General features: G+C 36.4%; 1 long non-coding RNA gene across 1 annotated transcript in view; it reads left to right on the top strand.

The window, feature by feature from the left end:
* The first annotated feature begins 10,800 nt into the window (after window positions 1-10,800).
* The window catches only part of LOC116216440, a 38,233-nt gene continuing 25,087 nt past the window's right edge, over window positions 10,801-23,946 (top strand). Inside the window, exon 1 of the long non-coding RNA XR_004159175.1 lies at window positions 10,801-11,027. This is a non-coding gene — a long non-coding RNA (uncharacterized LOC116216440). The remainder of the gene's footprint in view (window positions 11,028-23,946) is intronic.

Here is a 23,946-nt window from a genome sequence, read left to right as displayed (position 1 = left end):
ATATTTACATCCACATATTGAAGTAATGAAAACAGTTTTAACATTTCAATTGCTAATAAAGAATTTACAGGAAATACTGAAAATACTGACTGGGGGTTGTTGGAGCTTTACACTATTATTAAAAACTATCCCTACGAAACAACAGAAAGTCCTTGATTTTCATATCTTAGGACACAGAAAGAATCTGGTTGACTTAGGAAATTAATTTGTCATGATAATTTGAACCTCACAAATGCAAAGAATCACAGAATCACCGAATGTGCTTGAAGAGATTGAAGGGTTCAACAAGGATCGTGGAGTCCAACTGCTGTAGAAGCCACACTGAAAATATTTTCTCCCTTAATTCACTTCAATCAGTAGTTCTTTGAAGTTCCAGTACAATACAGTTGATGAAACTGAACATGTACAAATTCATGGGGCCTGATGACATACATCCTAGGGACCTGAAGGAACTGGTTGTTGATATAGTCACAAGCCATAGTCTCCATCATATTTAAAAAGTCATGGCTGTCAGGTGATATTGTCAGAAGCTGGTAAAGGGGAAACATCACTGTCATTTTTAAGAAAAGAAGAAAGGAAGACCAAGGAAATACAGGGCAGCACCCTTTCATGTAAAAGATCCTTCTGGAAGCTATCTTAAGGCACACGCAAGACAATGATGTGATCCAAGGCAACCAGCATAACTTCAAAGGCACAATCTGCCTTTGAAGACTGGTGGCATTCTATTATGGAGTGATGTCATCAGTAGACAAAAGAAGAGTGACTGAATCATCAGACATCAAGTCATCTACTCAAACTTCAGCTAGGCTTTTGACGTGGTCCCACATAACATCCTTATCTCTAAATTGGAAAGATGTGGATTTGAAGGGTGGATGATTCAGTGGAAAAGGAGTTGATTGCATGGTCGTAGCCAGAGGGTTGTGGTAAATGGCTCTATGTCCAGGTGGAGGCTGGTAATGAGTGATGTATCCCAGAGATCCATCTTGGGAACAGTGCTCTTCAACATCTTTGTCAGTGACTTATGATCAAGCATGTTCAACAAGGACAGAATACCACCTGGTACAGCTAGGTAATGTGGTCCCACAAGATCACAAACCTTTAACATTATTATATGATTTTTAGCAATATTTTTTCACGAGTCGATTGCAAGTAGCTTGATTGCAGACTGAATATGAGACAGTGTAACACTGTGGAGAGGAGGGCACAGTGCAGTGATAACCCTGCCTCTTGTGCCCACCACACACAATTGGTTTGAAACCCGCATGCATTATATGTTTACTTATCACTTAGTGAGTAAAATGCAGTGATTGGCTGATAATAATCTTTCAGCCTAACTATACGTGTGTGTGCCTGTTAAGACATGCATTTTTTCTTGCTAAACAGATGCGTAAGTATTCTTATTCAATTATCAAACTTGAACTTGTGTTATTTCCTAGAATCATAACAGGTTCACGTGGAAGAAATATCTAGGATGCTCATGCAGTGCTGACAGATTTGGGGAAAATTTTTTGACGAAATTCTTTACTCAGGGGACAAAGAGGCACTGGCACAGGCTGCACAGAGAAATGGTAGATGTCTCATCCCTGGAGGTGTTCATGGCCAGATTAGATGAGGCCCTTATGTAGCAGATGGCAGCCCTGCCCACAGCATGGTGGCAAGGTGGGACAGTCATTTTTAAATGCAACCCAAGCCATTCTGTGATTCTATGGTTCTGTGATTGTTTCAGGATTAAACTCCCTTCACAGTTAGTCTGGAAGCTTTACAGCAATTAGCAAACACTGGGTTGTCTATGTGATGTTAAATTACATTTATTCAGGCACAATTCCAACTGGTGCCAGAGTATATACTTTCTATGGAAAGATGTATGTACTTTGTGCACATATCTTAAAAAAGATTAAATGGGGGAAAAAAAGTAATATGGCATATATATGTCTGCTGTTGCAGTTTCTCAAGGGAGTATTTTCTTGGTCTGTAGTACTTAATCAATTCAAATAAAATGGTTATAAGCAATAAATTCTTGCAAAAAAAAAAAAATTAACAAGCCTGATTAATACAGAACTGAAACCATGACATTAATCTCTGCATTGGAGATATACATTGTTCCTTTAAGCACTTGTTCCAAACTCTTTCTATCATCTTGGGGAGAAGGAGTGTGTAAAGTTAAATTTTCTAGTCTCTTATTTGTTTCTATATCTTCTTTTAAACAATTTATCTGTAATAAATTCCAGTGGGGCATAGGACACAGATATCATTTTATAAGAAAATTCTGACATAAATTTAACACTGATCAAAACTGTAAATCAATATGAGTTTATGATTATGAATGCATTATAAGTTTTCCTACTAATACACCTAACTAAACCCTATCTATAATGGCTTACTTATATTATTAAGCAGGAAAAAGAATTCTCTGTGAATACTTACACATTTTAATACTTGTTTTTCATGAGCAGTCACAGACAAAATAAGTTACAGAGAATTAAATTTAAACTTTCAGCACTGAAACAAAGAAAGAATCAATTTGCTTCAATATCAAATGACTAATAATGCTTTATTTTTTTTCTTGAAATAAATAGAAAAATATTTTTTCAGGAATAAATATATCTGAAGAAATATTCCGCTTTCACTGCTCACATAATGAAAAGGAAAAATAATTTAGAGTAAATGATTTTTATAATTGAAGAGGTGTGGTGAAAGACACTATGCAAGCCTAGTTAGTGACAGTCAGATGTCTGAATTTCTTTTAATGTAATATATGCATACACCTTAACCAGCTTTGAACTTGTGTTTGGGTATATCACAGTTAAATTGAACATATATTTGTGAACCAGGACATATATTGAACATTGAACATATATTTGTGAAATTATGATCATCTTCTTTCTTCATTTTCAAAGTTTCATATAACTGCTACTGTCATTTCCATGTAATTTCTTTCCCTTCAAATTTATGCAGGGTTAAGAATCAGTAAGTTAAGGTTAATATCTGTGAATCATCTTATGAACAGTTAATGATTCAAAACTGACATTTGGATCAAAGTCATCAAAGCAGATCCCTGTGAAGTCAAAATCCTGGCTATTTATGAGACTAGAGTGTGACATGATGAGACAGATGCATATTAGATGCATTTCAGGAAAGAGGGTAATCTCTGCTCAGTCCACAATGGCAAATATCAAAGAATATCTGAATAGGCTCTGAGGAAGTATTACTCTTCTATGAGGAATTCATCAACTAAATCCCAGTAAAATTACTGAACAGCTTCCTCAAGATGTCTGTTTGCGACGGAAGAAAAATTAGGACAGTGACAAAAAGTGAGAACACAGCTAGCAAAGCACTGTCAATACAGTAACATTACAGTAATTTTATTCACAAACATCATGCATAATCAGGCAAAATTAAATATAAGCAATGTACACACTGCTAGTTATTAAATGGCATGGCAGTTGGTTGCAGCAGAATCTGAAGCATATGCCTGATACTGAAAGGAACAGTTTTTGTGTTCTTGCCTTACTCTTATATTGATCCATTTTCTGTTCTCCTGCTCGAATACGATATTTCCATAAACAACCAAGGTTTCTAAAGCTACTTCAAAGTTTACTGACAATTTAATTGGTAATTTCAGGATCTGTTTCAGTGGATCTCTTGCATCGATCAGCACTGTAGAAATTATTTAATTTGCAGTTAAATATAAGCATATAACATTTACATAATTAGCATGCATTAGAAGAAAAAAATAATGACAGAAATATGATTTTGACAATGATAAAGAATGAAAATATTGTCTTCTGTAAAACAACTAAAAGAAAGTAAAACACTTACAGGCCTGGATGTGGAATGATTAACTTCTTTATTATTGATGTGATTAATACTTTAACTGAATAAAATTAGATAACATTGTGTTAAGGTATGACCTTGTCTTGTCTTCCAGCAGTTAATGATGTAATGGCAGGTTGGAATGTATACTCTGAATACAAAGAGCTTCATTTGAATTCTGACATTCACTGAAGTCTTCAAATTCATTTTTGATCTGCTGGTATGTACTTTTATTTTCTATTTTATTTTCTGTTCATTTCTACTCCTTTGCTTCATATACACTTCCATGTCAGATACCATTTTGTCAGACTCTTTCAACTCTTTTTTTTTTCAACTTTTCAACTCTTTGAGAGAGCAGATAATAGCAGGACAAGGGGAAATGGTTTTAAGTTGAAGGAGGGAAGATTTAGGCTGGATATCAGGGGGAAGTTCTTTACTATGAGAGTGGTGAGGTGCTGGAACAGGCTGCCCAGAGAGGTTGTGGATGCCCCATCCCTGGAGGTGTTCAAGGCCAGATTGGCTGGGGTCCTGGGCAGGCTGATCCAGTATTAAATGTGGAGGTTGGCAGCCCTTCCTGTGGCAGGGGAGTCGGAACTTGATGATCCTTGAGGTCCCTTCCACCCCAAGTCATTCTATGATTCTGTGATGTGATTCAGACTGCCTCTGTGCTGCCATCTGTTGCACAGCAACAAAATGTAATGGAATACTGGCCAACATCCGCCTCTGACATCGTGAGCCAACAAAATAAAACAGGAGGCATTACTTTTGGAGGAGCCTTCAAATGTTTGATGAGTACAAACTTCAGATGCAAGACAATAGATGAAACTGCTTCAAGGCCAATGTCTCAGTTATCCTATTTGGTAGCTCAGCAACAGTCTATGCAGAATATTAGGGAATGATTTATCTTCAGTTGTCAGAGGTTTATCACACACACACTGGGATGCAGCTAAAACAAGTTCACCTGCTTTAGACACTGCTATTGCAAAGGGCTACACAGTTCATGTAGGAGCATCCTAGAATTAGACAGTAGCTCTGCCTTCAGTTTCTCTGTTTCTGTTCTAAACTGCAGCCCCCTTTTCTCCCTTTCTCATAGTTCCCACAAGGACAGAAAATGATGCCATGCAAGAGTCAGCGGGGCCATAACATAAGAACAGACTGCCTGAAGGAACTGAATTTTATGTTTTCTAACAAGTCAGATATATCAAGAAAGAACAGTGTTCTTAAAAAAAAAACAAACATTTTCTATTATAGTGTATAAGGTATATAAGGTTTTCTGCAAGCTTTGACCAAAATAATAGCATTCACTGTGTGCAGCCATGGAAAGTACCGATCTTTTAAATAATCTTTTAAATTAATCCAGATTCCCTATTTCATATACTGAGAAAGCAGGCCCAAGGAGTTGCACTACTTGCATGGCCAGTAATCAGTGCAAACAGATGACATATTCTGATTCTCTGCTTTACCACCTTAGCCTTACCATCCATCCATTACAGTCTCATACCCTCTTACAACTCATGATCTTCAAAGTAAAATTTCCAAAACTTTTATAGGAATATCAGTATTTAGATGCATTTCCCTTTTCACCACATTGTTGGTGAAAAGCCATGGCCATTATTAAGAGGTCTGCAAACATGACTTAATTTATTTGCTAGAAAAATGTTTAATGATTATTTTACTGATAATGTATATAATCCCACTTTCATTTGAATTAGAAAAATGTGGTAGACCATAATTAGTTGCTTTTAATAGATTGAAAGCTACAGAACACTTCTGTTAAATGAAAATTTTGATCACAAGATCAAAAAGAACAGTGAACATCCTCAGCCTGCTTCTTGAAATTTGAAGGAAAAAAAATCCATTCTTAAAGACTATCCACTCTTAAAGCTCATAGGTTTTATTGTACCGAGGTCACGCTGATCAATTACTATTTTAAGATTTAATATTTGTGTGAAGTAAAATTTAGAATCATGAGTGACTTTTTTTTTTTTCGTAGTCATTGCCCATATTTTGATGACACAATCTCCTACAGTATGCGGTTGATGTTCTTTTTCACTATTACAGAACTTTAAGTAGAAATTTTAAGCTTTTAGATAAAAGTGATGTTTCATAGAGCTTTAGGTAGGGACAGTGTCAACTTATTTAATCATATGGACAAAATAAGAAGTTTCAGGGATATGCGATTTAAATGGAATGATATTAAATAAATACTTACTACAACTCAGATTGGAAAAAAAAAAGACAGGAAAATGTTATTTTGTAGATTTTTTAATCTTATATTGTATCTTTACGTGTTTTTTTTTTTTTTTTTTAAAATCACAAACATTACTTGCAATATTTGAAATTGCTTTATGCCAAAGATATACCTTATGCAGTATTTTGTACTTTTTAGAAAATGCCGTATTCTTGAGACTGCCACTCCGTCAAATTGATATTGTTTCAGCAGCATGCAAAAATTATTAGGAGGCATATATTAATACGGACATATATAAGGAAATAAAATCTATTAACCTAGATAGTCAACTAGAAGAAAAAGGATTACAATGCATGAAAATTCTGCATAATATTATGAAACATTCTGAGTAATCAACTTTTTTTTCCTCACTGATGTCAGTGGGATGAAATATAGTTTCTTTCTTTTAAACAAAATAAAGAATAACCCACATTTGGCATTCAGTAATTCACCTACCAACTCTATTAGGCTAGCCTTTTCAGGGGTCAATGTTTTCCTGTTAACAAATGTCACTGTCTCTTGTATGGCATTCCCCTTAATCTTTAATTAGCAAAAATGGAACTGAGCTCCAACAATTATCGCCACATTAATTTGAATTAATTTCTAAGCTGAAATAGCTGTCTGAAGTCTCATATCAGATTGTATGCTGTAATGGTTATCTGCAGTACATTTTTCTCATGAAGAAGCAGCCAAACAGGCTGACTAAAAATAAAAAATAACTAAACTCCCCATAGCAATTTTTATGTCCCCACAGCATTCTGATTATGAATTAAATATATCGTTCCAATCAGAGCCTCAGTACTTTCTTTCATTTCCAAAATCTGAATTACTTTATCATTCTATAATTAGTAAAAACATTTAAGGAAGATTCAGTAAAGTTTAAGAAAATTAAAGTAGAGGCAATACTTACTTTTAGACAGCCAACAGAAAGGGGATTAAAATAAACCTCTGAAATTCATATTTAAGTGATTATAAAGCATTTTGTTTAAAGAGTCCTGAGTCAAAATATTCTATAGAAAATCAATGAAGAGCAGTGAATTAATATTGGAAAAGAAATTCATGTTCTCCATAAGGTTTAAGTGCACTAGAAGAAGGAAAATTCATATGAAATGAGAACGTAGTCATAGGTAAAGAAGGAATTAAAGTTAAGTAAGGAATAAGACAGAAAGGAAAACATAAAGCATTATTAATTAACTGAACTGTATTAATGCAGTGGTAAAATAGCTACTTGTTTTTTTTTTTTTTTTTGTATGGTGCTATATGTGCTAACACTACACAACACAATGGAAGAGCCTGGAGTGCTGTGTAATGAGAAAGCCAATAGAGAGATGAAAAGTAAGCTAAAATAAGAACTGTAACCAAAACAGAAGTATTATTATATATTCATGGCCCAGAGAGAATGACGAGAAAATTAACGTGATTGGATAGTATTGCATGTGATTAAACAGATGTAATAGAAGGAAGATAATTTCGATAGTTTCAAAGGTCATGCTAGCATAGCATCAGAAGTCATAATGGGAAAGCGAAGTCACCAAAAAATAGAATTGCATAGGGAAAGAAAAATAATCATAGAGATTCTTCTTCTTAAAACAAACAAACAATAAATATCAGAAGTCAAGGGATTCGAGAAGAAATCATTAAAAACCTATCACGTAAGGGAAGAAGCAAGGCAGAAAATATGCAAGAGTGGCTCTAGCATAAAATTAACACTTAACAGAAATGGAAATTGGGAGCAGAATAAAATAGTGTTATGAATCATGCCGGACTAATGCCACTTTTCTCCAAGATGAGTAGGTGTTTTTGAAACAAAGGATGACTAACTGAGGACCAGAGTGAAATATATGATGTGATGCTACGTTTTAAATAATATATTTAAAAATGAAGATGTGAGGAAAGAATCGTAAAAAAGATAGAATGGCATGAAATGAGAGCAATGTATGTTAAAAAAAATAAAATAAAATGCTTGAAAGAAAGATAATTATTTGTGGAATCCTTTAGAATTTTATCTTGATGCTGAATTTTAATATTCCTTAATAACTGCAGAGAGTCCTTCTAAACCCAGACTTCTTCCATTTCCTATTTTATCACTAAAGATTTACTGTAAAGCATATTCTGGCTGCTTCTGTTTGCAAAGTTGACTTGTCTTTCCAGCTTCCTACTGCAGTTTTTTCACAAAACATTTGTCTTATGACGAAAAAATCATTGTGGTCCATGTAGGTTATTAATACTGTCACATTTATTTCTGTATTTACAAATTAAAAATATGTGCCTTCTTTGGTCATATATGAAATTAAAACTGGAAAAACTTTTTCACATTTGAAACATACTGCAGTTCTTAGTAAATTCTGCTGTATTACATATGAATTTACACATCAGAAACTCTTTTAGACAGAATAAAAAGTATAAGCAATATCTCCTGCTTAGACAGTGTGCAAATACAATAAGCTGAATAACAATCTTCCCTTTATTCATGGCAGAAAATTTCTATAACACAATTCAGAACAGATTCTTTTCTTTCCAAAAACAATTTTGGAAATTTGCTGCCATCACCTTACTTTATGAGCCAAAGGAATTGAAGAATTCTGTTTTTTATAGAAGTTTCTAAGCATATTGTGTTGCTACTATGTCTCCCAGTAGTTTGAGATCTGCCCACATAAGTCATATATCTTCTCCAAACATATCCCAGCTTGGAAAGATGTACACAAGTTGAGTAACTTAAGAAATTGAATTCAATGCCACGCTGACAATAACTCATTCCACACTGTGATGTTGACCCTGCTTGATGCAAGTTTATCCGGTTTTATTCTTTTAATATGCCCTTTAAGAGCTGCAGAGTTGACTTAAAACCTTTGTGGCAGGCAAATGCAGTGAGCAAATTAGTAACTGCCAGCAACATATCTATTTTTCCTCTGTGATTCTTACAACTTTTAAGTGAAGGATTACCTTTGCTTAAATGATGCTTATTCTCAGAACTCAGATGTGCTATATGGATCAAGTCGACAACTTTCTGCAAGTAGTGAGCATTGTTGGCTAAATCATCTTCCTTCAGCACTTCTGTCCTGCCTGTATATTTCAGGCTTAGCATGCACAAATTGGCTGTTTTCAGGTCTCTGAAAGTATTTCATTGCTTGACAAACTATTTTTCATCTGTGCTAATCATCTGTGTGTGTTTGCACTGATCTCCTGGAAGGAGAAATGTATCATGCCCAGTGAGGAAAAGAGAAATTAGACAAGGAAAGACAGCTGAATACCAGCCAGGTTGCAAATCTCTTTTTTCATTTAACCAGTTAGACTCGCTTTGTCATCAGTGACTTACCCAGGGACTTTTTTGTACTGCAGATGACTGCACTGCCAGTTTGGTTTTGTATTCGCAAGTAGCTGTCTAATTATGCTCCAGAATCAAACAGTTTAAAATATCTCATTATGCAAACACCTATTTGACTTGATGATGCAGCAAACAGTAGCACTTAGTGAGCTTAAATGATTGCATCCTTGTTCCACCAAATCTCCACCTAGAGAACATCTAGATTTGCATGGGAAGACTGACAGGCAGTGAGATGCAGTGGACCTAAATGTTCTCTCGTGAATCCAAAGACAAGTAGAAGCCTGTTGAAACTAGTGCCTGAAGTTAAAACTGCACTTACTAATTGCCTGAAAGGAAGGCAGACAACTAGAACAGTGAAAGTCCCAGAATCTTCTGTTGTATCAATGTGCAGTTCACAGCCACGTGATTGCCAAATCCTCATCTGTAAAACCGAAGCATCGTCTCCCTCATTGCTATACTAGGTTTTTTTTTTTTTTTTTTTTTTTTAAGACCAATCAATCTCTAGAATCTATTGTAGCAGTTACGGACTCAGATGTGTGACGATCTAAATTGCTGTAACATCCCTTACGTACATTTCCAACTTCTCTCTTGTAACTTTCCATCCCCCTACACGTCAACAGAACACTTAACAAGTCTCTTTCATATCTAGGCACTAACTGCCACTGTCAGTGCTCATCCAATCAGAGCCACAATTACTTCTATTCGAGGGCTTCTTCTCCAGTCATGACCGTCATTATTATTAAGCGGAGACTACTCGCTCCACTTGACTTCTGGAGATACCTTTTGTTCTCAGTGTCCTCTTCCAACCTGTCAGACTTGTTCTTTAGCCTCTATTTTGATCGTTGCGTTGAACCCCCACACCTCACCAACCTCTGAGGAAATAATTTCTTCCAAACGTCTAAACTTATTCTCCCCGCTTTTAGTTTAAAGCCATTCCTATTTTTCCTGTTGCTATCAAACTGTGTAAAAAGTCAGTCTTTCTGTTTATAAACACCCTTCAAGTACTGGAAGGCCACAGTAATGTCTCCCAGAATTTTCTCGTCTTCCAGCTGAACAAGCCCAACTCCCTCAGTCTGCCTTCATAGAAAAAGTGCTCCAGCCCTCTGATCATCCTAGTGGCCCTCCTCTGGACCCACTCCTAAAGCTCCACATCTTTCCTGTATTAGGGGCTCCAGGTGTGGACGCAGTACTCCAAAGGGGGCCTCATGAGGGCAGATTAGAGAGGAATAATTCCCTCCCTCTCCCCGCTGGCTACGTGTCTTGATGCAGCTCAGGATAGTTATTCTGGGTTGCAAGCAGACACTGCTGACTTGTATACAGCTTTTTGTCCACCAGAACCCACAAGTCCTTCTCCACAGGCCTGCTCTGTGTTATGGAGAACAAAGTAGCATAAAACATGCCTTACTTATTTTCTTTACAGGTCTCTACAGTCTCGTAGTGGAAATGTTAAGTCACGTCCTCACCCAGTGATTGAGCACCTGGTGGGAACGGCAGGGCCAAGCCAGGGAAGCTCAGCTGCATGTAGCGTGTCTGAATGACTAGAATGGGTAGAGCCAGGATCTACCCCTTCCCAGACCTCATTTAAAAGTTGGCAGTGGAGCTGAGAGCGTCTTATCTAGTGATTGCTGTGTACCTAATGATCTTATAGGTCTCCTGAAGGTAAGTTGCTTCTTTCCTTTATTTTTGTGCCCAGTGCTCTTGTATCTGAGTAGCTTCTTCCTTGCTGTGCTCTGGGAGCTGGCTGTTCTGTTGTCTTATCACGTTTTGTATTGTGTTACACGACCTTCAAACTAAGTAGTTTTCTTACAAGCCAAATTATGCTAAAGGAAGTTACGTAACTTGTCAGATCTAAATGTTTTGTTTAAACTAGAGCTCACGTTTTTCATGTTTTGTAGCCTCTGCTGTAGTATTTCCTTTTTTTTTCTTCTGAGTCTTCTGCTCTGCCAACTTTCTGAATAATTATGTCATAGTTATTGGAGTTAAAGGACTGGTGACTACTATGAGATGTATGGAGATAAGGACTGATTTATTTCTCTCAGGCATATGTTATTAATTTGCTAATATCTTTTAAACCAATGTACTCCATTGAATGGTGGGTAACAGTGCACAGTCGGAATTCACTGGAAGTTGCTCATGTGCAATGATTATCCATCAATTAATACAACAATCATGATGTATAGCCCAAAAGAATCAGTGAGAAAGTGATTATGTCCAAATGTTCTTGATAATTAGATATGTATCAGTAATATCAGTAAATAGTTTATTTACAGAAGAAAACATGTACCAATTTTTCTTACAGCAGTGAAACAAGTCTAATACTTTATATTGTATAAAGTGACCTAAAATACTAGGTCATTCTGTATTGCCTTGTAAATATTTCAAAACAAAGGAAATAACGTTGTCTTGATAGTGTGATTTTTTTGTTATTGTTGTTTTCTTTCTGCTTTTTAAAAGAAAATAGCAATTGTGTGAAGTTTCATAGAATGCTTTTTTCCTGAGTTATATCAGGAAGAAGTTAAATGCAGACTTGAATCTTACGCTGTGTTGGATATATTTGTGAGGTCCTTGGGTTGCAGATTATATATAATATTTGTGTTATTCTTTCACAAAATACTGGAGGTGTAAGAAAGAGATGCATTTGCATTATTTCTTCATAGAAATTTTCTCTTGTGTATTTATAATTCATACACAATTTGTATTGTCTTGACTCTTTTTCTACAAGAAACTATCACAAAAAGAATACATAAAGAACACATTCAGACTGATCTCTTTTATAGGTTTTTTTTTTTCCAAACTGGCTTACTAGCATTTTTTTTTTTGAGTCAATCAGTAGAATTGCAAGTCTACTAAGAATCTGAACATGTGCTCAGACCACTTCAAACAGACTGCCAGCAATATACTAGCAAGGTATAATGCAAACATAAACAGGTTTGCAGAAATCAAACTCACGGAATCATCAAATTATTGACTGATTATTATTATTTTTTTCCCTTTAGCGTGATGGGCCTTCTTCATGTTATCTGACTGTTTTCCTTGAAGAATGTAACTAGGGATATGCTGGCAGGTGGCCGGTGAAGGCCATTCATTGATCAGGCTTTATTCTTGTGGATCTGAAAATCCCCACTTCAAGGGCTTGAGACTCTTCACTTGTATTGGAAGAGAAAATGCACAGACCCTGAATAGACACTGATAGATAAGTCTGAAGCCACAGTATTAGTCTATATGATAATAAAGAATTAAATCATATTGTCAGTCTAACCGCTGTTAAGTGTACTTGTATGCCTCATGAGGGAAGAGATCTTTAATGAGTGGCTTGAGGAAGGACACTGTGGTAACATTATAAATGCTTTAGAGAAGTTCATGCCAAGCTTTAAAGTCAGCACAGGGGATGTTTTTTGTGAAGTCTGACAAATTAACAGATTGTGGTTTTCTTTATGAATACAGCTTACTGAATACAGTGTTTTTTCACATCCACTCCACTCTGTAGCTAAAGAAACTATGGACAGACAGGTATCCTAATGGCAGATCAGGACTGTGATAGCAGTCTACTTCTAAAGCACCTGAAGTGATCTTGAAATGTATATTTAGTTAATTTCTGCTGTATTTGCCAATTTCTAACCTAATTTAATTTACTAATTCTAATTTACTGCACACCCTAGTGACTCAAACAATTAATCGTGCAACATTGCTGTGACTAGGCTAGATGAGCATCTGACTATCAATTCAGTACTGAGCTCAAAAATTCCTTTTCAGATAGGAGTTGAATCTAAGAAATATTTCTCATGTTTGCTTGGACATGCTTTTATGCTTGATTTTAGTCATGGTAGGGATTGTGTGTATCAACACTGTATATGATCACTTCTTCACATCCATCTATTTTCAAATGTGTCTTCTCACTGCTGTAGAATCGAGAGCTTTCCTGTATTGCAGAAGCTTTTGAGTGGAGCAGCTCTAGTAGAGGTCAGAAATATAACAGTTAACTTAGTTCTATATTAAAAATGAATTATCTTTTGTGATCTCTCTGAAATCAATTCCTTATGACCCAGATTCGGTATTGGAAAATGCACTATAGAGTACCTTAAAGGTATACTGACTTCCTTTCAATTGATTAGTTTGAGAGGTGAGTGAATTGTAATTTTTCAAGGGATTGCTTTGTAGCTACTTTATCCTGAGAGATAATACATCAGTACCACTTAGCTTTTACTTATTTTTCTCATCTTTCTCGATCAGAGCTTTTCTGAAAAGAACCTCTACAATGCAGAATTATTCATAGTTGATTTTGCTGGGTTTGCATTTTGCATTTCTGTCCTTAAGAATTCAGTGCCGCCTGGACTCAGCTGAGACTTTTTCTCCTTTTGTAAGAGTTCAACTGTAGCAATAACAAAAATTGAAATCATCTCAGGTTTACATTCAATCCAGCTGCAGTTCTTTAATCTGATTCTTCTAAATAGCTAATAACAGAGGTTCACATTAAGGGCAGAATTAAGAACCACCTGTGCACTAGTGGGTCGGTAGAGAAAGTTCACAGTCAAATTATCTACCTCTCACATTATTGCTTGTAACATTGCCCCTGGCAACAGTTTGGGGCACACAGCTGTGACTTATATGTGAACTGATTATAATAGCATGAATTTAACTGGTTTGGAAGTGCTTAAAAATTTATGCAGCCAGCAGCTATCCCCTCTGCCCTTACCATGATAATATTGTGCAGGCTAAAGCACTTAACACAAGTGCTGTTTTCTTTACAGTGGCTGCTGCAGAGGTGTAAGAAATGTGTGAGAAAGTGGTACACAAGATTAATTCAAATTGGCAACAGACATGTTATGGATGTTCTTTTGCACAATATTTAGGATAGGCTGGACAATGGAGAGTTTCCCTTGTGCTGTTTCTGTCTAGCACTTTAGAGATGCAGTTAATGAAGTTGGGTGAACCTCTGTAGTGTCAGGTATCTTTAAACACTTCCCCTCCGTGATACAGTAAGGAAGTTAAGATTTTAATTACATTCACTTCTACTTTCACATCTTGCTTCATCAAAATCTGTTAGGTGACCACTTATTTTTCTATCTTTTACCATAAACGTTGCTGCAAAGACTTATTAAGCAGTAGTACAGTAACTCAGTAGTAGGGTGTTTTAAGGTACATAATATGTATCATGTATGTATACTTAAAATTTTGCATTGGGTGGCAAGGTTTTGATAGTAGGAGGGCTGCAGTAGAGCCCAGCAGTGCCTCTGTCAGACCAGAGCAGCTGCTTCAAAGGAACCCACTGGCTGCCACAGCTGAGCTGTGAGCAACACTGGGTGTGTGCTTCAGCGAGAGCAGAACTAAGAAGGAAAAATCTGCTGAGTGACAGCAGCTGGGAGGGAGGAGTGAGAGAAACAGCCCTGCAGGCACCCAGGTGAGGGCAGGAGAAGCTCCAGGCACAGAGCAGCATCTTCCCTCAGAAAACCCTTGAGTAGGTGAAATGGAGATAGTATGAACTGAGAAAGGATTGCCTTCTATTTGCTTATCATAGAAGTGCTATGTATTATTTAAGTAAAAAAAGAATGGCTTGTTCTTAACGTATAGAAGTACTCCCTTCTAACTGCTTAGCATTATTTGGGCAATAAGAGCAAAAAAATCAATTTTCCCCTCAGATGGATGTTCTCAAATATACTTAAAGAGACTAAAGGCTATCACTACTTTGAGATGGTCAGATCAGATTACCTCCAACCTAAACATTCATAATAGATATCATAGTAGTTTGGATAAAGTGTAAGTACATATTACTAGCTATGGTAATATCAGCTTTAATGGTTTGAGTGAGGCCGTTGTTGAGGCTGGAACTGAAATATGTATTTGGCTACTGTTACAGTTCCTCATAGCACAGCAGGGCAATGATTGGTGCCTGCCTTCCTGCTCTACCCAAGCACAGTCCTGGATTGGGTTGTGCCTGTTCAAGCTGCTTCTGAAGAGTGCAGTCCTTTCCTGTCACTGTCTTCCAAATGTTCAGCATTTCACTGGCAGCTGTTCTGTGAGGAAGTCTTAGTGAAATAAGAACAGAAGCAGAAAAATATCAGTGTCCTGTAATGTCTGGTATCTCTTAATAAATCCACAAGAGGAAGAAGGCATGAAACATCCTACTTACAATTAAAGGTATCTATTTTAGATGAACTCTCTCTTTCCTGATAGCTGGTGAAAAGATGATTCTTCTTAGGACAGTCAGTTTAATGAGCAGTTCAGAAAACCATCAATGGCAAAGGGGAAATTCATTTTGCTTGGGCAGGAGTAAAGTGCAGCAGTTTTTTGTGTGTCTAGCCTGTAAAAATGAAGCAATTTTCCTAAAAATCTATCTACTATTTTTACAAAGACAGCTTTCCTACCCAAATATAGGGAGGAAGGGATTTTTGATCAAAGTATAATTAATTGTTAACTTGCACAGTATCACTGTGTACACAGTGTATTTCTTTAGGCATTATCATACACAACCATTGAGGAATGAAGATGCTGTATTTTCAGTAATATTTTATATGCCTTTTAAAATCTGTGTACTATTATCCTGCCTGGCTGCCTAGTGTTAAAGAAGTACGTCTAATGAATAACAACAAAAAGTAATGCAGTAATATTAAGCTTAAAGATACAGTATAGAACATGATTAATTTGTAAATGCGCACTCTGCTTTCACATGGAGGGATGGCCTAAGTTTATTTGTTATAGGATTGAATTTGAACTAGTCTAATACCATGGATAGCCCAGAGCTGGACAGGAAAGAGACTGAAAAAGACTATTGGCTTCCATCTGCTTAAGAGTTTAGTGCACGCAGCTGATGAGGTGGGAGGCTTTGCTGCTCAAAGGCCAGGAGTAGAATGCCTAGACAAGAGAGAACACTCGTGGTGGGGGGAGGTGGAATATATGTAAGAGCAAGGCATTGTTAGGTTGTGTCACAAAAAGTTCATCCCCCATGTATGAAGGAGCACAGAGGCATAACACCAGTTGGTAAAACCTCAGTAATCTCATCAGATGAGTTCCTATCCTGGCCCTGCTGAGGGCTGTCATCAGTAAGCCCCTAGCCAGGTGATCCAGGGGTGACACAACAGCACTAAGAGCATCTTTCAGATTGAGATTAGGGAATACAGAGGAATAACAGCTTGGAATTGTACAATGTCTTGGGATGTTCAAGCAAGGACCAAAGGCAAAGTAAGGGGTCAAAGTTGTTTGGGAAGAAGTGTGTGTGTGTGTGTGTGTGTGTGTGTGTGTGGAACAGGGAGCTGTGGCAGCCTCGTATTTTTAGCAGCACATGAGGCGCAAAATCTATTCTAGTTTTAGCTTCTGATTGAATATTCCTGAATAAAAAAAAATAATTCTTAATGTTGCTTAAAGGTTTAAACTTGATCTGAGAAGAGGTGATGCTGTAGGGCCAGTGTCCTTTCTGTGCTTTTGCTGAGCAAATTAGATGTTTAAATTACTTTGGCTTAGGGGCTGTAGATATTCTTTTTGTATCATGCTGTAATCAAAGAGACATGCTGTCTTAAAACTTTGAGGCTACAGTCCTAATGTTGCCACTAGCTTATCAAAACAGGAGGAAGCTCATGTGAAGCATGTCTAGATCAGAACGTGCTGCAGACTCTCTGTACCCATCTCCTCTGACATTCTTATAAAGGCATTTTAATGAACTTTCTTTGTAGAATGCTGGAGGGCAAGCTCTTACTGATACTAAACAGAACATGAATATGGTTGGTGAACCAATAACTTCAGTGAAAAGAGATGTTTGAACTCCATCACACCAAAGAACTTGTAACTTGAAGGGTACTATTGTAAAGTGTCAAAAATAATAATAATAAAAAAAGCGTGGATCTGAAAATACCAGAACAGTGAGCTTTTATGTGATTGCATAACTGAGATCTTTTGGTATTTTCTCTTGAGATGCTACTTATTTGTTGCTGAAATAACAACAAATACCAATAGTAATGCATACCAGAGAACTTCAAATCTCACTAAGTTCGTAACACTACAGATTATCACAGTGTTTCACTTCTAGCTTTTAGTCTATCAGATCAAGCAGATTTCTGCTGCAAACTAATAGCTTTATTCAGTATTTATTTGCCTAAAAGATCAGTTAGAATAGCACGTTATCTTTGGATTTTGGATGCAAATTTACCACATTTGAGTTTTTTGCTTGACTGGTAACACAGAGATAGTAATCAGAATAGGTGATTAATTTATGTATCATTTATAATTGTCAAATAACTTTGTAAACTGGACAAATCTGAAGCTACCAGTCAAATACAGCACTTATGTATATCCTCCAGGGTAGCTGTAGAAGCACTCAATTTTCTAATTAACTCTTTATACTTCTGCTTGAATAGTGAAGTAAGTGACCCTAAGCATCATGTGAGGGTTTAGTGAATTATCTGTGTTTGTGGTAATTAATAACACATGACATTTAATTGTTGGTTTTGATGTTTAGAGCTTTCCCTTGTGGTTGAAATTATTGCAATAGGCATTATGTGGGTGGGGTGTGGGTTGAAGAGATGATACTCTTGCTACAGTGAAATGCTTACAGAAGTCTGTTCTACTTGTGTCATTGTGATGTAATGTTATTTAATTTCACTAAATGAAGAAGTGTCAGAAAGGAAAGCCTATGGCTTTATCCTAAAGGTCTAAATAGCTCTTCTTTTCAGTTTTGATTAGTTATGTATGCAATATGTGCAACAGCATGAAAGAAAGCCCCTTCCAAAAATAACTATTTCCTCTGAACTATTGATTCTACAGCGTGACCCCAAGTCTTTACTCTCTGCATTCGAGAGGCTTTACTAAAAGCTTCAGATTACAACATCCTCACAACTCCAAACCTTAATCCACTGTCATAATATAATCCTTCTTCTGTTTTGTTTAGGGCCGCATTCAGAATGTGTGGACTGTAGCTCTAACTTTAGTATAGGAGCTATGTGTAAGGCTGTTTATCTAGAATCAGCAGAAGGACATAGACAGTGAATATTGATCAAGGCAAGAGGTATTTATGCAAGAGATAAAGTGAAGTAAAATTAAGAGGATATATGAAAGATTTATGCATATATGGAGAGAAAGGGAGAAAAGTATGTTTTCATTGCTCTTCTTCCTGAAATAAAGAAGTAGGAGCATTAAATTCAGGTAGCAAGTTCAAAACAAAGGAAGAAAGGTGGTTTTTCTGTGCATCTTTTTATTAAGCCAAGTAACTGCCTGATGTAGTATAGTATCAGCTCTGAAAATCTGAAGTTTAAAAGGAGGTGATTTGTAGACAAGAAATCCAGCAGAAGTCATTCAATACTTAAACTACCTCTGCTTTCAGAAGCGTCTGGGGATCAAATAGCTGAAAAAGTGTATATTAATATGCATGTGAATGTGTAGTAATTTATACTCTCACAGACTTACGCTTTTGGCCACAGTCCTTACCTGAACAACTGCTCATGCTTGTATGTTTCTTTGATTTATGTTTCCACAGCCTTGTTGCCTCATGAGTTAATATACTTTGTTAGGATGTCCTCTGCTTATTCTCTCAAGTCTGAACCTCAAAGTTCAGTTTATGGTCACATAAATGACTCATTCTTCACATTAATACCACTGTATATGTCTAAATTCCTCATACACTTCAGAATAAGAATCTCATTTTTATTTTCAGGACTGAATTGTGTTGATGGCTTGAATTTTGGCTACTTAACACTCCTGGTCTTTCTCTGTGCTGGTTGCCATTCGAATATTCTAGTTTATAAAAGAATCTGATATCAAGCTCAAAGTGCATAGACTGGCATCCTTCTGTTATTTCAACTTGTTAAACCTTCTTTCTGTTTTTCCTTGCAGTTCTACCCATTTAGCTGACAATTCCTTCAAGAGTTTTTTTATTGTCTGTTTCATCTCCAAAATCATGAGCATCACAGAATATACAGATAAAGGAAACTTTAATGTAGATCTTTCTTCAGTTCCTTCCCTACATAGCATTCCTTATGGTATATTACAGAGTTCATCATCCAGTAGGGTTGTATCCACCAATCACTTTGCAATAGGAGGATGAAAACTGTGTGTATAAATGCTCCAAATGTTACAAATGTTGGGGACAGTCCTAGCGATCTCGTAAGACAAATACAATGGTGATACTTAACTGACAAAAGTTAAGTGAAGACACTTATCTTTTCTCTTTTAAGTAAAGTCTAAATAAGTCTCTGTAAAAGCAGATTACGAAGACTACATTTATAATAAAATGTTATTTGATATTTGAGTTAGCAAGATCTTTTTGCATATAAACAAGCTTTCTAGATTAGAATTACAAACATCTTATTCTCTGCAAAAGTAGGCTGTAGTCATGCATGGAATCGGGAAAACTCCCATTATTAATAGCATTTAAGTAGTTCCTAAAGATCTGTTTAATTTATTAGAGTTTCTGTGCTGCTTTTCTAACTTGCCACACAGTGTTATCTTTTTTTTTTTTTGAACAAAACTGATATTCTGATTGTATTGGAAAGGATCTGGATTTGAACTGTACACACATAATGGAACTAAACAGGAAAATATATATATCTTTCTCTTTTGGGAATACTAGTTGGAATTCTACATAGTTGCTTCTGACTGCTATTCTTTATTTACTGATATCTCTTCCCAGCTGAGAAAAAGACAGTTTTTTCAAACTGTAGTAATGGAATATCATACTGTTTCATGTCGTGAACTTTTTTTGTTGCAAGATAATAAAACAAAGAGGAGTATTAGATTGAGAGTAGCCATGTACAATACAACATCAGTGTAAATTCCAAAAACAAATGATTCAGCTGCATTTCCATATTAAGAAATACTGAACAATATTTTAAAATGCTGAGCTCTAGTTTGGTTCCTAAGCTGAGATCAACTGTGTTAATTTCCAAGTTATTTTTGCTTTCCCATGCATAACTGTGTTCTCCGTTCTTAACACTAGCAGTTTCTGTGATGTATACCATTTCTGTCTTCTGTATCTTTTGATCAGCATGACTAGACTGTTTTCAGATATTATTTGGCTAATGCTTTGAAAATAATGGTGCATCTTTTTTGGGGCCTTTTTTCCTAACCAGATGTAGGATTCCACTTACCTCAATCCTGCAAAAATCTGGGAGATCAAGCTACTGCCCCTGCCTTTCATTTGTAAAATCTCATCTATCTTCTGTCATGTGTTCCTCTATCTGAACAGCTGTGGTTACATAGCTATTCCCTTAGCAGTTTCAGAGACTATTAACTATGTCATCAAATGTATTTTTGTTCATATTACAGAAAATAGTCCATATTACTGTGGACTGTTGCAAACCACCTACTTTAAACTCAAGTGCTTTCAATATTTGTCAAATCAAAGTTCATTATTAATTCAGTATATAACTTGCATTTTTATGGCATAACTACCTAATTGCAAAGTTTTTTTTTTTGAAAAAAGCTACACAATCCTCAAAACCAGCAACTTAGACCCTCTTTATGAACCTCTTTAATTTTATATAGATGGCTGTTCATTATAGTTTATGTGAATCAAAAGATAGAAGTTATATGAAGTTCTTCTATAAGTATATATCTTGTTTCTCCCTAGAACAATCTGCTTTAAAGAAAAAAAAAGTAAATGCAGTCTTGGAAGACTTCATTTACTACATCATCCAAATGTTGACTTGAGGGTATGTGGTATGCATAATGAGATGCCTACCTGGAAACGGGGGGAAAAAAGACACTTTTTTTTTTCAAAGTCAATATAAATATTTTTGGGGCAATTAATATATTTAGAATCCAAAGACTTCTGGTCAGTTACAATATACATAAACACTTTTTTATATGTACTGTCATAGACATATGCACATGACAGTGACAGCAAAGGCTACCTGAATTATTGCATTTTTGTGTACTTAAGGTCACAAAACAGACTTCAGTCCTGAGAATCTGCAGTTAGCTAATGTGGTAAGGTTTCAGTGGTGAGAGTACTGCAGGGCTTACTCTGTGAACTCCAGAAGCTGCTCTGTTTTAGTGAAGAGCCAATTTCAGCCAACTCAAAAAGGGATCTGTTGCTTGCCAAACATATGCGATGTTGCTTACACCTCTGTGATAGTACGTTTAAGATAGGGGGAAAAATGCTGCACAACAGTAGCTGGGATTGGATAAGAAAATGTGAGATAAATAGTTGTACAGGTACCAGGATCTGTGCAGGAGGAGCTCCAGATGCAGAGCAGAAGTTCTTGCAGCCTGGTAGAGATGCATGAAAGAACAGGCCATCCCCAACAGCCCATGGGCACTGCGTGGAACAGATCTTCTGGTGCAGTCATGGAGGAGCATGCAGGGCAGCAGTGGATGGTGACGACTGAAGGAGCAGGGCCTGAGCCCCTGAGAAGCCCATGTGGCATCAGTTTAGGAAAGACTGCATCTCATGTTAAGGACCTTATGAGGAGAAGAGATGGAGAGTGGTGAAAAAGGCAGAGATGAAGCATTATAGACTGACTGCAGTCTCCATTCCTTGTTCACCTTGAGGGGGCCATTTGAGGGGGAGAGAAGAAAGATGTGGATGGTGGGAAGGTGCTCTTAATTTGCTCTTAACTTCTTACAGATCTAGAATGTTTTCTGGCAATATACTATATTAATATCACTTATACTGAGTCTGTCATGCCTGTACTGGTATCTGTTGAGTGATCATCCTTTCTTTATCTCATCACGAGCCCTTTTTCATCATATTTTTTCTGTAGGTACTTTTGCAGAGGGATGGAGTATGGTATGGTGAGGATGACCATGCTATCCCCAGCTCTTTTATGGGATTTCTTTCTTTATCACTGTATGATGTTGTGGGGCAGTCTCAAAACTTATGCTTAATGGAGTATAAAACCTCTTAAAATAAAACTAGATTTCTATTTCTGCTTGTCTATATATCGTAGCAAAAACAACCGGTGGAAGCACAATTACAATGAAGTAGTGTGAACTAATTTGAAGCAGCTGTGCCATTAGATTCGATTTCCTGAAAACCTGGATTTTTCTCTTGCAGTTGATCTACATTTTCCTATCTGTGACAGAACTTGGCTAATTAGTTTCCTTTTTAAATTTAGTTTTGACGGTCCAAGCAATGACAACCTACTAACTCTCAACTTAGAACTGTTATCACTGCTAGAAACACAGAAGCAATATTAGCAAGTATCCTCCCTCTCTTTCTTTCTATGGAAATCTAGCATAATAATCAATAGTACTTTCTTCCACATTTTAATGCTGCTCTTTTACCTATGATTGTTTTGTAAGATCAACTACAAATTAAACAAAATACATATGTTTGCTGGTTGATTTCTTTGGGTTTTATTTGTATATTTTAGCCTATATTTTACATATTTGTTCTTTAACATTATGAAATTAGCTCTTTAAAATTATGCGCTCTTTTGATTTACAGCTAGCACACTTAGAGGATCAGCAAGTGGATAATTAGACAAATAATGTCTGCATGTACCATCCTCTTGTACTACTTCTAATTTTTGTGGTCGTAGTGACAGCACGGTATCCTACCAGTTGTGCTGAATAAGTACTCTCAATCATCTGCTTTGAGCTGAAGTTTTTTAGCCATTGGCTTGAAAACTGATGTTTTGCACCATCTGTTGCTTTCTCCTCTACCTGCAGAGATTGGCTTCTGCTAGTCTCCTTGCTCTTACATTTCTGAAATGTTGATGTCCATTTTACGCTTCTGTTACCATTACCCTTTACTTTCATTTTGTCCTAAACTTTATAAGTACACAGCTATTAAACGTTGTCACCTTTTAATTCTGGTTTGCGTGCTCTCACCAGGATCTGCATTGTATCAATTGCTATAAATAAACAAAAATATATAATAGTTTTGCTGAAAAAACCACCACTGGGAGAAAATATAGTTAGTTCAGAAGAGGAAGGTGTAGTGGACTAAGCTTGACAAACAGCCATGCTCCCAAATTTGGGGAACGAGACAGTCACACACATCTTTAGCAGGACATAGTGAAAAAACAATTGAAGTGAGTACAATGGAGCTCATGGGTTGAGATAAAGACAAGGAAGAAACAGTGATCAGATGAACAGATGAACAGCATTGCTGCTGCTTGCTCAAGGAATTTTTGCTGGGATCAGAAGAAGTGAGAAATCCCGCATGCGTTTGTCTTGGAGTCTGAACTCTTTGAATTTTTCAAGGCCAAACTACTTGAAGTCTAGTGAGAGCTCAAAGTTCTTTCTGAGTACAAGGTTTAAATTAAAGCACACACTTCTTTGTAGGGAAACCAAGGAAGAGAGCTACTCCACTATCTGCTCTCTTCTGAGCCAAATGTATTACATCTATATGAGGTTTTTACATGTAATTAAGATTAGAATAACTGAAAAATACTCTGGAAGGTATTGTATATGAAGATATCTTTTCTGTTAAGTGCAGGAAAAGGAAACTAAAAAGAACATGAGAATTTTGTTCGGTATGATGCTGAACAGCATCTTTTCTGTTTCAAAATATGCAATCTAACACTGAAGGAATAGCTACCTTAATGTGATTTTTTTTTTGGAAGCTTTTCACTTGCTGATGAACTGTGATTAGTTCACAGAAATAAATGAGGTGGAGAACTATCTATGTGAGAAGTATTACAGTTTT

Source organism: Meleagris gallopavo, chromosome 3 (genome assembly GCF_000146605.3).
Source record: "Meleagris gallopavo isolate NT-WF06-2002-E0010 breed Aviagen turkey brand Nicholas breeding stock chromosome 3, Turkey_5.1, whole genome shotgun sequence".
NCBI classification, from domain to species: domain Eukaryota; kingdom Metazoa; phylum Chordata; class Aves; order Galliformes; family Phasianidae; genus Meleagris; species Meleagris gallopavo.
This window is presented reverse-complemented; position numbering and strand designations above follow the sequence as displayed.